The sequence below is a fragment of the Tamandua tetradactyla genome, chromosome 6, assembly GCF_023851605.1.
Source record: "Tamandua tetradactyla isolate mTamTet1 chromosome 6, mTamTet1.pri, whole genome shotgun sequence".
NCBI lineage: Eukaryota > Metazoa > Chordata > Mammalia > Pilosa > Myrmecophagidae > Tamandua > Tamandua tetradactyla.
The window spans coordinates 19,507,402-19,524,062 of NC_135332.1; the positions used below are offsets into that span (position 1 = coordinate 19,507,402).

The 16,661-nt window shown below is 40.4% G+C and overlaps 1 protein-coding gene across 8 annotated transcripts in view; it reads right to left on the bottom strand.

The window, feature by feature from the left end:
• SPECC1 (sperm antigen with calponin homology and coiled-coil domains 1) overlaps window positions 1-16,661 on the bottom strand; it is a 307,237-nt gene that overhangs the window by 197,384 nt on the left and 93,192 nt on the right. The window lies entirely within an intron of this gene.

A 16,661-nucleotide genomic window follows, 5' to 3' on the forward strand; every position in this document is an offset into this window, starting at 1 on the left:
CCTGGGCACCGCGCAGCCCTGGGGGGCACCTCGGATCGGGCACCGTGGGGTGGGGGGCAGGAAGTGGCCTGTGAGCTCGAGGCCGGGGGAGGCGAAGGGGACACTCCTGGGGCAGTGCTCCCCGGAAGCCCAGAGCAGAAACGCACACATCCATGGGGCAGAGACAGAAAACAGGCAGCTACAGGACAGAGGCTGGCGGGGGTCAGCAGCCCTCAAGGAGGAGGGGAAGTTGGGGGGACATGCAGGGCGGGTGGGCTTTCACCAGGCTGAGAGGGACAACGGGGGGCAGGGGTGTGGCAGGAGGGGAGAGACATGAGGAGGCAGCTGGGGGGCTCGATCCTCCAGTCGGTCCAGCGTGTGATAAGGAACTGGGGCGCTGGCTTTGGGTGGACAGCAGGACTGTTGATGTGTTTCCAATAAGTGAGCGTGATGCTGTGGGTTCTGAGGCCAGGCAAAGGGGGTTGGCTGAGGGCGGACACACACCCTGAGGCCAGGGCAGGGGCAGGCCAGAGGGGGTTTATCTAAGGGGAGGGAGGAGAAGGCAGAGCTGTGTTGTTGGGTTATTTTAAATATTTTTTTATTGCCACATCTTCACACCCACACATTCCATACATGGTGCACAATCAGTGGCTCACAATAGCATCACACAGTTGTGTATTCATCACCATGATCACTGTTAGAACATTCACATCACCCCAGAAAAAGAAATAAAAAGAAAACATTCATACATACCACACCCCTTACCCCTCCCACTTATGGACCACTAGTTTTTCCATCTACCCAATTTATTTTACATTTTGTCCCCCCTATTTTTTTAATCCATATTTTTTCACTCATCTGTCCATACCCTGAATAAAAGGAGCATCTGACGCAAGGTTTTCACAATCACATGGTCACACTGTGAAAGCTGCATCGTCACACAATCATCTCCAAGAATCTAGGCTACTGAAACGCAGCTCAACCGTTTCAGGTACCTCCCTCCAGCCTCTCCAATACACCATACACTAAAAAGGGGCATCTGTGTGTGTAAGAACACTGCCACCGTAAACACCAGTGTGCAAATGTCCACTCCTGTCCCCACACTCAGTTCCTCCATACATACGAGCCACGGGGTTGCAGGATCCTGTGGCAGCCCCACCCCAGCCTCCCGGGGAACCGCCACGCTGCCCTCCAAGGGGCTGCACCTCCCATTTCTCCATCGACAGTGAATAGGTCCATCTCTCTCACCACATTTTCTCTAGCCCTTATTTCTCTCTTTTCATTTTTAAGGTTTTTTTTCACACATCATACAATCCAACCTAAGTGTATAGACATGCCTTCACCACCATAACTTATATGAAGACATTTCCTTTTCTTCCACAAAGAATCCATACCCCTTCCCCGTACCCCCCGCCTGCTGACATTTAGTTCTGGCATAAGGCCTTTGCTACATTCAGTGGAAGTTTATTACAATGTTACATTGACTGTAGACCCTAGCTTGCACTGATTGTACTTTTTCCCTTATACTGTGTATTTTCAGCACCCTGCAATACCGACATTCATTTGTTCTCCCTCATTCAAAAACATTTTTTTATTTGTACATTTAATCACCATTGTTGTCTGCTCTAGGGATTCCTAAATTATACTGTCTCATTCTTTATCTTCTACTTTTCCTTCTGGTTTCATAAGCTCCCCCAGCCATACTCACATTCAGCTTCATTCAGTGTATTTATATAACCGTGCTACGTCAGGGACCACTGTACTATCCGTTTCTGAATCTCCCAGTCTCTACCCTTTTGCTATCCCCTGATGACCTCTGTTCTTAACTTCAATTCTCCAAGTTTACTCATTAATGTTAGCTCCTATCAGTGAGACCATACAGGATTTGTCCTTTTGTTTTTTGACTAATTAACTCAGCATAATGTCATCCACGTTGTTACATGCTGCATCACTTTATTCTGTCTTACGGCTGCATAACAGTCCATTGTAAGCATATACCACAGCTTGTTTAGCCACTAGTCCACTGATGGATATTTGGGCTGTTTCCGTCTCTTGGCAATCGTAAATAATGCTGCTACAATCATTGGTGTGCAAATGTCCATTTGTATCCTTGCCCTCATGTCCTCTGAATATATACCTAGTAATGGGATTGCTGGATTATATGACGAATCCATTCTTAGCTTCCTGAAGAACTGCCAAACTGCCTTTCAGAGCGGTTGTACTATTTTACATTCCCACCAACAGTGGATAAGTGTGCCTCTTTCCCCACATCCTCTCCAGCACTTGTTGTTTTCTGTTTTTCTGATAATGGCAATTCTACGGATGTCATATAGTATCTGTGGTTCTGATTTGCATTCCCCTAATAGCCAGTGAAGTTGAGCATCTTTTCATGTGCCTTTTAATCATCTGTATTTTCTCCTCTGAGAAGTGTCTGTTCATGTCTTTTGCCCATTTTCAATTGGATTGTTCATCTTTAACAGTTGAAGAATCTCTTTATATATTCTGGATAGTAAACCCTTATCTGATATGCAGTTTTCAAATATTGTCTCCCATTGTGTAGGCTGCCTTTTCACTTTCTTGACAAAGTTCTTTGAAGCACAAAAGTATTTAATTTTGAGGAATTCCCGTTTATCTATTTTGTTTTTCAATGCTTGTGCTTTGGGTATAAGGTCTAGGAAACCACCTCCTATTACAAGATTTATTAGATATTTCCCTACATTTTCTTCTAGAAGTTTTATGGTCTTAGCTCTAATGTATAGGCTTTGATCCATTTGAGTTAGTTTCTGTATAGGATGTGAGATATGGACCCTCTTTCATTTCCTGCATATAGATATCCAGTTCTCTAAGCACCATTTATTGAAGAAGCTACTCTGTCCCACATGGGTTGGCTTGACTGCCTTATCAAAGATCCATTGTCCATCAATTGTTCAGATGAACACTATTCAATTCCATTGGTCAGTACATCTATCCCTATGCCAGTACCATGCTGTTCTGATCACTGTAGCTTCATAAATGCTTTAAAGTCAGGTAATATGAGACCTCCCACTTCATTTTTCTTTCTCAAGATATTTCTGGCTATTCATGGCACCCTTCCCTTTCAAAAAAATTTGGTTATTGATTTTTTAGTTCTCAAAGTAAGTTTTTGGGATTTTAATTGGTTTTGCATTGAATCTACAAGTCAACTTGGGTAGAACTGACATCTTAACTATATTTAGCCTTTTAATCCATGAAGACAGTAGGCCCTTCCATTTATTTAGGTCTTCCATGAGTTCTTTTAGCAATTTCTTGTATTTTTCTGTGTTTAGGTTTTTTGTATCCTTAAATTTATTCCTAAATATTTGATTTTTTTGATTGATATTATAAATGGAATTTTTTTCTTGATTTCCCCCTCATACTGTTCATTACTAGTGTATAGAAACACTCTTGATTTGGGGGTGTTGATCTTGTAACCTGCCACTTTGCTGTACTCACTTATTAGCTCTAGTAGCTTTGAAGTTGATTTTTCAGGATTTTCAACATATAGTATCATATCATCTGCAAACAGTGAGAGTTTTACTTCTTCTTTCCAATTTGGATGCCTTGTATTTCTTTTTCTTGTCTAATTGCTCTGGCTAGAACTTCCAGCACAATGTTGAATAACAATGGTGACAGTGGACATCCTTGTCTTGTTCATGATCTTAGACGGAAAGCTTTCAGACTTTCCCCACTGAGGATGTGTTAGCTGTGGGTTTTTCATATATTCCCTTTATCATGTTGAGGAAGTTCCCTTCTATTCCTATCCTTTGAAGTGTTTTCATCAAGAAAGGTTGTTGAATTTTGTCAAACACCTTTTTCTGCATCAATCAAGGTGATCATGTGGTTTGGTTTTTCTGCTTTGATTGTTGATATGGTGTATTACATTAATTGATTTTCTCATGTTGAACCACTCTTGCATACCTGAAACAAATCCCACTTGGTCATGGTGTATAAATGTGTTGCTAGATTTGATTTGCAAGTTTTTGTTGAGGATTTTTGAATCTATATTCATTAGAGAGATTGGTCTGTAATTTTCTTTTCTTGTCTGGCTTTGGTATTAGGGTGATGTTGGCTTCATAGAATGAGTTAGGTAGCTTTCCCTCCTCTTCAATTTTTTTTGGAGAGCTTAAGCAGGATTGGTACTAATTCTTGAATGCTTGGTAGAATTCACATGAGAAGTCATCTGAGCTTTTCTTTTGGGGGAGCTTCTTGATGACTGATTCGATTTTTTTTACTTGTGATTTGGTTTGCTGAAGTCATCTATTTCTTCTTGAGTCAATGTTGATTGTTCATGTTTTTCTAGGAAGTTGTCTACTTCATCTTCATTGTCTTGTTTATTAGCAAATAGTTGCTAATATTATCCTCTCATTACCTTCTTTATTTCTGCGGGGTCAGTGGTCATGTCTCCTCTCCCATTTCTGATTTTATTTATTTGTATTCTTTCTCCCTTTTTTTTTTTTTTTTTTGGTCAACCTTGCTAAGGGTCCATCGATTTTAGTGATTTTCTCAAAGAACCAACTTTTGGTTTTGTTGATTTTCTCTATTGTTTTCATGGTCTCAGTTTCATTTATTTCTGCTCTAATCCTTCTCTAACTCTTTCTCTAGTTCTTCCAAGTGAACTGCTAATTCCTTTATTTTTGCTCTTTCTTCTTTTTTAATATAGGCATTTAAGGCAATAAATTTCCCTTTTAGCACTGCCTTTGCTGCATCCCACAAATTTTGATATGTTGTGTTTCATTTTCATTTGTCTAGAAACAGTTATGGATTTCTCTTGTAATTTCTTCCTTGACCTACTGGTTGTTTAAGAGTGTGTTGCTTAAAAGGTTAAAATAAATTGGGTAGATGGAAATACTAGTGATCAATGAGAGGAAGGGATGAGAGGTATAATATGTATGAGTTTTTTATTTTTTATTTCTTTCTCTGGAATGAGCAAAATTTTAAAAAAATGATCATGGGAACAAATACACAACTATGTGATGATATTGTGAGCCACTGAATGTATACCAGATATGGAATATTTGTATGTTAAGAATGTTTGTGTGTTTATATGTTGTTTTATTAATAAAAATATTTTTTAAAACAAAGAGTGTGCCGTTAGCCTCCATATATCTGTGAATCTTCTGGCTCTCTGCCTGTTATTATTTCCAACTTCATTCCATTATGATCAGGGAAAATGTTTTGTATGATTTCAATCATTTAAAATTTATTGAGACTTCCTTTGTGGCTGAGCATATGGTCTATCCTTAAGAATAATTCATGAGCACTTGAGAAAATGTGTATCCTGCTGCTGTAGGGTGTAAAATTCTGTAAATGTCTGTTAAGTCAAGTTCATTTATTGTATTATTCAAATTCAATTTCTCTGTTTCGTTATTGATCCTCTGTCTAGATGTTCTATTCATCGATGAAGTGGGGAACTGAAGTCTCCAATCATTATGGTAGATGTGTCAATTTCTTCCTTCAGTGTTGACAGTGTTTGCCTCATGTACTTTGGAGCACTCTGGCTTGGTGCATAAATATTTATGATTGTTATGTCCTCTTGTTGAATTGTTCCTTTTATTAACATATAATGTCCTTCTTTGTCCCTTCTAATTGTTTTACATTTGAAGTCTAATGTGTGGAATATTAGTAAAGCTACTCCTGCTCTTTTTCTGCTTGTTGTTTGCATGAAATATCTTTTTCCAGCCTTTCACTTTCAACCTGTGTTTGTCCTTGGGTCTAAAATGAGTCACCTGTAGACTGCATATAGATGGATCCTTGTTTTAATACATTCTGCCAGTCTATGTCTCTTGATTGGGGAGTTTAATCCATTAACAATGTAATGTCATTACAGTACTTTCTTTTACCATTTGTTTTCTTGATTTTATATGTCGTATCTAATTTTTTTCTCTTTTTACTTTTACAGATAGTCTTCATTTCTACACTCTTCTTCACACTTCTCTCTTCTGCCTTTTCCTACCTGCCTGTAGTGCTCCCTTTAGGATTTCTTGCAGAGCTGGTATTCTGGTCACAAATTCTCTCAGTGATTATTTGCCTGAAAATATTTTAATCTCCCCCCCTCCCCCCATTTTTGAAGGACAATTTTTATGGATATAGAATTCTTGGTGGGAGTTTTTCTCTTTTAGAATCTTAAACATATCATGCCACTGCCTTCTCACCTCCTTGGTTTCTGCTGAGAAATCCACACATAATCAACCAGACTTCCCTTGTATGTGATGGATTGCTTTTCTCTTGCTGCTTTCACAATTCTCTCTTTCTCTTTGACATCTGACAATCTGATTAGTAAGTATCATGGAGTACATCTATTTGGATCTATTCTGTTCCGGGTACGCTGCACTTCTTGGATCTGTAACTTTACGTCTTTCTCAAGAGATGGGAAATTTTCGGTGATTATTCCTCCATTAGTCTTTCTCCTCCTTTTCTCTTCTCCTCTTCTTTTGCAACACCCACAACATGTATATTTGGGAATTCATGTTGTCACTCAATTCTCTGAGAACTTACTCCTATTTTTCCATTCTTTTCCCTACATTTTATTCTGTTTGTTGGATTTCAGATGTCCAGCCCTCTAGTTTACTAATCCTTTCTTCTGCCTCTTCAAATCTACTGTTACAGGTTTCCATTGTTTGTTTGTTTTTCACCTCTTCTATTATGCCTTTTATTCTCCTAAATTCTATGACTTGTTTTTTCAAACTTTTGAGTTCTTCTTTTTGTTCACCCATTGTCTTCTTTATATCCTCTCTCAACTCATTGATTTGATTTTTGATGTAATTTCCCATTTCTGTTCGAACATCCTGAATTAGCTGTTTCAACACCTGTATCTCATTTGAATTGCTGGGTTTGTTCCTTTGCCTGGGCCATATCTTCAATTTTCCTAGTATGACCTGTTATTTTTTGCTGTCATCTAGGCATTTAATTTCCTTAATTAGTTAATTCTGGAGGTTGTTTTCACTCTTTTACCTAGTATTTCCTTGCTGGATAGCTTTGTTCTCTAACTCTTCTTTGACATTAACTTATTTTGGATCTCTAGCATACACTCTATTTAACTGATCAGAATTTTTCAGTTCTTGTTTTTCTGTTCCTTGCCCTCCCTATATGGAGGCTTTCTTTCTTTTTTTGAGGGTCTCCTCAGATATGATAGTCTCCAAACAGATTTTTCCCAGGCCAAACTGGCCTCCTCTCAGGAAGACAGGGTCATTAGCATTAGTTTTCCCTGAGGGTGAGACCCAGCAGGTTAACAGATTTTCCTATGACGCCTCTAGACTCTGTGTTTTTCCTGTCCTGCCCAGTATATGGTGCTTGCCTGCCTGGGGCTTCCCACCAGCATAATTTTGGCAGACTCTCTCTGCTATGGCCCGGTTGAAACCAAGGAGAGGTCATAGGTTGGCATTAATTACTTCAGTTTTCCAGTCCCTGGGGCCTGAATTCCTTGAAGCAGGAATTCCACTTGAGCTGGGCCACACCTTCTTCTTGGAGAAGATACAGCTTTTATGGGAATGTACAGGCTTTAGGGAAGACTCCTTTCACCTGACTAGTTACCTTGTCTCAGACAAGCTGAATTCCACCCTTGCCTGGGGCAGTGCTAGGGCCTTATCTAATGATAAGGAGTAGGAAAAACAACAACAAGAAAAAAAAAAAAAAAACAGAAAAAGCCTTTTCAGAGCCTACCCACTCCTGAGGTTTGTTAATCACTAGCTTAAAGTTGGTATGTGGCTCATAGAATCTGCCCCCTTTTCTTGGAGTCCAGCCCTTTTCCACTATTTTGTGCTGACTCAAAAAGCCTCTTTTTTCTTTCCATCAGCCCCATCCCCTCTCTGCTGGGGCAAAAATTCCTAGTGCTTATATTGTTTATTCCAGGTTTCTCTGTGCTAGGGCCTGTTTTCAGTAGTGAAAATTTGTTGATTAATTCTGCAAGTGCACCTTGAGTGAGCTACGCCCTTGCAGCTAGTAAAGTCTGCTCCTTTTCCCTCGGGGAATACAGCCTGCGGAGCCAATGGGGGAGGGGCACCGGCCTTCGCGGCTTCAGGACTCAGAGTTCTGGGTGGGACCTCAGCCTGTCCAGCTGGTTCAGACTGGGGTACGCTGTGTGTCCGGACACTGATGTGGCCCCAGTAGTTGCTTGGTCCTGTTCCTAGGTATTTACTAGCTGCTCTGGAGGATGAACTAGATTCCACACCTCACTAAGCTGCTATGTACCCTGCCTCCCAGAGCTGTGTTTTTGTTTTGAAGCTGGGGAAGACCGGCCTACCCTGAGGTCCAGGGATAGAATTAAGAGCTCCTGTACACAGAAGGGACCCGGTTTTAGGGGCCTCAGCCTCTGCCGGGCACCCACAGGTTTTTCTAGGAACTTCTCATTCAAACGATAGCCCCAGGACGCTGCACTTGAGAAGACAGATCAATCCAAGGAGCCAGGATTTAAGTCCAGGACTGTGATTCCAAGGAGGATAATGTTTCCAAACACCAAAGGGTTGAAGCAATGGGGGATGAGCCCATTTGACGAAGAGGTGAGCCAGGAGACTTTCTGCCCTCCTGGGGGAAGCTGTGCCAGTTTGCCATGGCAGCAGGGTTCAGTGGGAGGGGTGCAGGCTCTGAAGCCAGGCACCTAGGATTGAATCTTAGCCCGGCCAACTTCCAGCAATAGATCTTGTGCAAACCACTTGGTTTCTTCCCCTAAACAAGAGGCTTGATTACTGTACCTGCCTCATCACGTGGCTACGAAGATTAAATGAAGTTAACCACCCAAAGTGCTTGTAACAGTGTCTGGCAGACAGTACACTTTCAATAGCTGTCAGCCCAGTACACTTTCAATAGCTGTCAGCCCTACAGTCCCCAACACGAATCACCATTGCTGTTATTTTTATTATTGCATTCTGTAAAAGCTAAATCCGAGTGAAGGCAAGGATGTGGAAGAGTGACTGAGGAAAAGCTTAAGGCCAGGTCATGAGGATCTGAGAGGGCACCGTGGAATACTCGGCAAGCCCCTAACCTCTCTGGTTCAGAGAGGTTATCAGAGAGGTTATCTGGTTCAGAGAGGGTCTCCATCTGATAAATTCCTTCAATGACTTCCAGTAAAAATGTTATGGCATGCCGACCCACGTGCAGCAAACCCAACTGGGGAGCACAAATACTCTCCACGGTCACTGTGAGAATAGAAAAGGAAGTACACAAAGCTCCTGAGCACAAGGGACATGCCCAACCAATGACCACTGCTCTAAAAAGTATCATCATGCCTTGGGGACATCATGCTATGCAAAATAAGCCAGAAACAAAAAAAATAAATATGCTAAGATCTCATTCAGAAAAGACTTATAAGGAAATTAGATACTAGATTGTAAGATCTATACTTGGTCCAAAGTCGTAAGTGTATTTCTAGATTCAGAGACACTGAGCTATATGTGTACAAGCTGGTATTTCCCTGGAGCTTTGGGTACCTCTGTGACACCGAAGATTTGGAAACAGAGCTCTGCAGCTCTGGAAGTCAGCACTGCTACATACAATAACAGTTAAAGGAACTGAAAAAGAGGTCAGGCTTCACGTAGAGATAAACACAAAGCTAATCTGGTTGGGATGAAGGAAAATCAGAATCCAGGGCAATAGATGACAGGGTATGTACTCGAGACCTTCACCTCCCATATGAGGCCAAAGGCAGAGAGGTTTATTGTGTCTAGAACCTAAATTTTCTGTAACACACAATCTAAATCAACCTGACTGGCAGCTCATTCAAACAACCCAAACACATGGAGCCCAGAACAGGAACAAGGCCTTGTCATTCCATGTAGCTTAATGTAGTATCTGGAGACATCCCAGACTATGGTGAGCTGATAATTAAAGAGTATTGGTGGATTCCCAGTGCCTGCCCATGCCAAAAAATTTAAAAAGAAAAAAAGAGTACTGGTGGAGTCCCTTGACTGGAGAAAAAATATGGAAATATTAAATTTTCCCATCTGGGAAACCCCTGGTACTCTTTCAACTGTTGAGTACTACTAAGTCAGTAGGCTAAGCCCTTGGTATTGAGGCTGGCTCTTGTGAAGTTTATTTATGCAGTGAAGAAGCTTAGCCTACCTATAATTATGCCTAAGAGTTACTTCCAAGAAACCTCTTTGGTTGCTCAGATGAGGCCTCTCTCTCTCTCTCTAAGCTCAACTCTGCAAGGAAAATCATTATCCTCCCCGCTATGTGGAGCATGACATAAAGTCTGCTTGGCTCTCAGGGGTGAACCTGGCCCTGGCACCATAGGATCGACAATGCCATCCTGACCAAAGAGGAAAAGAAAGGCAACAAAACAAGATATCAGTGGCTGAGAGAGTTTAAATGGAGTTGAGAGGCTATTTGGAAGCTACTCTTAAGAAACTTCAGCTAGCTATTGCTAGTTACCAGGTTTGTGAACCCCCCACCAACATCATTCCTGTAAGCACTAAAGACCATCTAGGGCTCTAACTAAGACTCTACAAAAGTTTCATGTACTAAGTTTACTTTCCTGAAACCTATAACCTCCAAATGGGTTCCTAGGCCAGATAAGTCCTGAAACCCAGAGGGGCCAGCCTCTCCAGAACATCAACTAGTTCATCTCCTTATCCTATATTTTTCAACATGAAAAAGTTAGAAGGGGCATAGACAAAAAAATCCCTAAAGATTGGGTGCAGGATCAAAGGAGAAGGAGGAGTTATAAAACAGAGAAAATAAGATTTAACAAGCAAGTATGAGTGCTGAATTACTATAATGCTATTTCTTTTAGCCTCCCTGTTTGGGAGCAGCTAGAAGGACTATGGACTATTTCCATAGTCCACTGGAAATGTGGACTGGTGACTCACACCAAACTTTGAAATATGTTCTTTAACTACTTGTTAAAACATACTTTGAAAATTATTGCTTTTTTGGGAATCTATGTTATATTTCACAATAAAAAATATTTTTAATAAAAAAGGCTTGGACATTAAATATAATGAATTAAACCAGAACTGTTTCATTTTCTAGAAAACCAAAAACTTGAAGAATATAATTCCAAAAATTATAAATTGGTCTTGTAAATTACATGTCATTGATACCATGTAAATTTAATTAGCTTATATATATGTGTAAAGTAGCCAAGTTGTCGACATAAACACAGTAATTCGTTGATTACTTTCGGATATAAGACCGATACCAAAGTTGTACTAATATAGATATCTGAACTTCAAAAGATACCCAACGTTTTAATTTCTATTTTTAATAAATGGAAAAGAGAACTGGTACAGCAAGAGAATAAAATTAGTAAGTTCAAAGAAAAAGAAAGTATCATGACATTGGCCACACATACGATGCCAGCTCTGAAGCCCCCGTCTGAGTGTTCCATTCTGCCAGTTATGCCCAACTTACTCTCCTCTTCTGGAACTGCAGCATCCCTCTGAATACCATAAATAGCTCTGATCCTACCCTTACCAGGCAACAGCAGAAATAAGATGTGCTACAGGGTGTGATGAGAGAAAGTGAACAGCAGGCCATCTCTTTACAGAGCATTTGGGCAGCAGCAACATTTGTAAAGAGAGCACTGCATTACCCCCACACCTTCCAAACAGATTCCACTTGAGAAAGATTTCTTGCATAGAAGCTGTCTTAGTTTGCCAGGGCTGCTGTGACAAGTATCACCCAATGCGTTGGCTTAAACCATGGGCATTTATTAGATCACAGTTTTAAGGCTAGTAGTAGTCCAGATAAAGTATCTCAGTAAGGGGCTCCCTTTCTGCCCCAAATCTAGTAGGTTCTGGTGCTGGCTGCTGGCAAGCCTTGAAATCCCTTGCTTGCAGGTCTGCTTCTTGTGGCATGGTGATGTGGCCTCCTTTCTCTTTCGGTTTCTGCTGACTTCCAGCTCTGCCCAGGGACTTTCTCTCCATTTACCTAGATTAAGACACTCTGATTCAGTTTGCCACACCTTAACTAAAACTAACACCTTCAGAAGGTCCTATGTACAACAGGTTGCACCCACAAGGCTGTGGATTACAATTAAGAACACATGTTTGTTGGAGTATATAAAGCCACAGAAACCTTCCCAGGAGGCAGGGCACAGAGGCCAAAACCTGATCCCATCCGTCCTCCAAAGCAAAAGCCACTCTTACTGTGTTCCCATTTCCTTAATGCAACATCAAACACAGAAAGCCGCTAGTCTCAGTTACTAATTCTTGTTTCTTCTGTATGCACGGCTACATTTTTTTGGCTTTTGTTTCCTGGTCATCGAAGGCAGATTCAGCACCATGTGAGATTTCTGTTTGTTACAGAAGATCCCCAGGAATGCACAAGCTTAGGTGTTCCTTTGATGTGTCTAATAAATATTTTCACTAATAGCATCACTGATATTTAAGCTGCTGGGCACCTGCCAGGGAAAGCTTACAGAAGGAAAGGGTTTAAATAGCACACAGATTAAAGGAACTAAGAAATTCTCCTCAACTCCATAAAGATGGGGGGAAATGTCAGGATCTAGAATCATCATGCTGAACATAATCCAGTATTCAATGGTAGATAACATGCTATGGCTGGAACAGTGAGGCACTGGAATCCTGCAGAGGGTTTGTTAACATGGAGACGGCTGCTTTGGATTCCTAAGTCTGGAGCAGGGTCCTGGGAATTTGTATTTCCAACAATTTCCCAGGTAATGCTGATGATCTGGGAACTCATTCTGAGAACCAATGGCTTAGAGCAGCACTGTCAGTGGAAATAGAATTCAATCCACACATGCAGTTTTATATCATCAAGTAGCCCAACTTGGAAAGTGAAAAGACAGGTGGGTTGTTTTTCAACCCAATGCATCTAAAATATTTCAACATGTGATAATATAAAATACATTAATGAGATATTTTTAAATTTTTTTGTATGAGTGCTTCAAAATCTGATGAGCATTTTACACTAAAAGCCAACCTCAATTTTGACTAGGCACATTCCAAGGGTTCAAATGCCACCCATGGCTAGTGGCCACCATATTGGACAGCTCAGGCTTAGCGAGCCCACCTTAAGAATCACATAAGATCAACTGCACCCCGAGACTCATGTATACAATGTGGCTAGATGACAAGACTCTGCTTTCCAAGCCTCAGCTGATTCCTCCAAGGGGGTTCCTGACACAGATACCCCAAGTCCCGGCCACAGCAGACTGATCAGGGTCAATACAGGAGGCAGGTCTGGCCAAGCAGACACATTTTCAACTTTTTTTGCTTGTTATTTGATTTAAACAACAACAACAACAATAGGATGTAGGCAAAGAAGAGGCCAGGACATTCCAGGGATGGGACAGGCTTGGGTCTGCTGGCGGCTGTGTTTCAGGCCACATTCCACAGGAGATCGGGCGTCCATAGGAGACGGTGAAGCAAGGGACAGAGGGAAGCAGAGCTGAGGGTGGGAGAGCCCTGAGGTGCTCAGCTCCCAGGTCCTGGCCTGAGGGACATTCTTCACCCTTGTCCTTCCCCACTGACATGGGAACGGCAGGATCCTTTCAATGCATTTCCTCTCCTGTCACAGGTAGCTCAATCAGATGTCATGGATTAAATTGTGACCCCCAAAAGATACGCTCAGTTCCCAACCCCCAAAATAGAATGTGATTCTATTTGGAAATTGCATCTTTTTTTGCTAGGTTTTTATTCTGAAATATTTTCAAATTTACAGAACAGTTGCCAAAAAAAAAAAAAAAAATGAAACCCATATAAAAAACTCCAACATACCCCTGTCTCCCGATACCACAGTTCCATCAATTTTTATATTTTGCCACATTTGCCATATAATTCTATCTAACCAATCTATCCATCTGCCTATTTATCAATCCATTTTCTGAACACATCATGCTCCCTGAACACATAATACTGCCACGTACATTTCCTAAGAACAAGGATATTCACTTTTGTAATCACCTTAAGAGTTACTAAGTTCAAGAAATTTTACACTGATAAAATGTAAAATTCCATTTTTTATATGTCTCTATAACATTCCTTTGAGCCTTTTCTCCTTGCTAATTAGACCCCATCCAAGATCATGCAGTGTATTTAATTGTCATTGTGTCTTTAGTTGCTCTTTTTTTTTGAAATTGAGAAATATTTTTTATTAAAAAAAATTAACAACAAACAAAACACTAAGATATCATTCCATTCTACATATACAATCAGTAATTCTTAATATCATCACATAGTTGCATATTCATCATTTCTTAGAACATTTGCATCGATTTAGAAAAGAAATAAAAAGACAACAGAAAAAGAAATAAAACGATAACAGAGAAAAAAAGATTATACATACCATACCCCTACCCCTCGCTTTCATTTACCACTAGTATTTCAAACTAAATTTATTTTAACATTTGTTCCCCCTATTATTTATTTTTATTCCATATGTTCTACTCTTCTGTTGATATAGTAGATACAAGGAGCATCAGACACAAGGTTTTCACATTCACAGAGTCTCACTGTGAAAGCTATATCATTGTTCAATCATCATCAAGAAACATGGCTACTGGAACACAGCACTACATTTTCAGGCAGTTCCCTCCAACCTCTCCACTATATCTTGAACAACAAGGTGATATCTACTTAATGCGTAAGAATAACCTCCAGGATAACCTCTCAACTCTGTTTGGAATCTCTCAGCCATTGACACTTAGTTTCATTTCACTCTTTCCACTTTGGTCAAGAAGGTTCTCTCAATCCCTTGATGTTAATTCTCAGCTCATTCTAGGGTTTTTCTCAGTCCCTTAATGCTGAGTCTCAGTTCATTCCAGGATCTCTGTCCCACGTTGCCAGGAAGGTCCACACCCCTGGGAGTCATGTTCCACACAGAAAGGGGGAGGGTGGTGAGATTGCTCGTCGTGTTGGCTGGAGAGAGGGGCCACATCTGAACAACAAAAGAGGCTCTCTTGGGGGTGACTCTTAGGCCTAAATTTTAAGTAGACTTGACCTATCCTTTGCGGGGTTAAGTTTCATATGAACAAACCCCAAGACTGGGGGCTCAGCCTATAGCTTTGGTTGTCCACACTGCTTGTGAGAATATCAAGAATTCAACTTGGGGAAGTTGAATTTCTCCCTGCTCTCACCATTCCCCGAAGGGGGCTTGCAAATACTTTTCTACTCACTGATCAAATCACTCTGGGATTCATCGGGGCATCACTTTGGACAAAACAACAAAGTCTCATGTCCTACCTGAGATTCCAAGTACTTATGACGTTCAATCAAACTATCTACATAAGCTATATTAGGAAATGCTCTAGTCAAAATATAAATTTTGTAACAAACATTTTTTGCTTTAGTCTCACACATAAGGTGGCATTTTAAAATATTAATTACCATCTATTTTCAGCACCCTGCAATAATGACATTCCTTTGTTCTCCCTAATGCAAAAACTTTTTTTTTTTAATTGTGGGAACATATATGCGACATAAACTTTCCCATCTCATCCACTTCCAGGCACACCATTCAATAGGGTTAGTCAGGTTACGGTATTGCAGTGCCCTCACCCCTCCCACTACCAGAACTTTCCCATCTTCCCAAACAGAAACCCACACACTGTACATTAGCTCCCCATTTCCCCTGCTCACCACTCCTTAATTTCTTGTACTTAATTACACTTAATTTCTATCTCTATGAGCTTGGATATATTCTGATATTTTCTTTTTATTTATCATGAGGCTTAACATCCCAAATCTGTAACAACTTCATTAGTCTTGATACCACTCTAACATCAATATTATATGCAAATTATTTTTCTATATCCCTCTGTCCCCCGACTTTTTTTGTCACAGATTACACATTATGAATCCCAAACCACCGATTTATCATCACATTTTATGCATTTGCTTTTTAGTTTCCGTAGAATGTAAAAAGTGGAGCTGTAAAAATACAACAGCACTGGCATATATGTTTACCCATGTCGTCACCCTCAGCTGGGGTCACTGTTCACATGACTTAGAATTCTTGTCTGGTGTCCTTTTCTTAGCATTGCTTGTAGGGCCAGTCTAGCAGTGACAAACTCTCTCAGCATCTGTTTACTTGGAAATGTCTTAATCACTCCCTCATATGTTTAAAGATGGTTTGTCCAGATATAGAACTCTTGGGTGGCTGTTTTTGCCCTCAGCACTCCATGTCATTTGACTGCTTTCTTGTCTCTGTGGTTTCTAATGAGAAATTAGCTCAACAAGAAATCTTATGGAGGCTCCCTTGTACATGACATGTTACTTCTCTCCTATGGCTTTCAGAATTCTCTCTTTAACGCTGGCATTTGGTGGTTTGAGTATAATATATTTTAGTGTGGGTCTATTTGGGTTTATACTGTTTGGAGTTCATTGAATGTCTTGGATGTGTATATTCATGTCTTTCATTAAATTTAGGAAGTTTTCAGTCATTATTTCTTTGAATACTCTCTCTACCCTTTTCTCTCTCTTCTCATTCTGGGACTCTGATGACACATATATTGGTACATTTGATGGTGTCCTATAGATTCCCTAAGACACTGTTCACTTTTTTTAATTCTCTTTTCTTTCTGCTCTTTGGGCTGGATGATTTAAATTGTCTTACTTCAAGTTCTCTAATTCTTTCTTCTGCCAGTTCCAATCTGCTGTTGAGCCCCTCTAGGGAGTTTTTCATTTCAGTTACAATGGTCATTAGCTCTGATTAGTTTCTTTTCATAGTTTCCATCTCTTTATTGATATTTTTTTTGTGTTCATCAC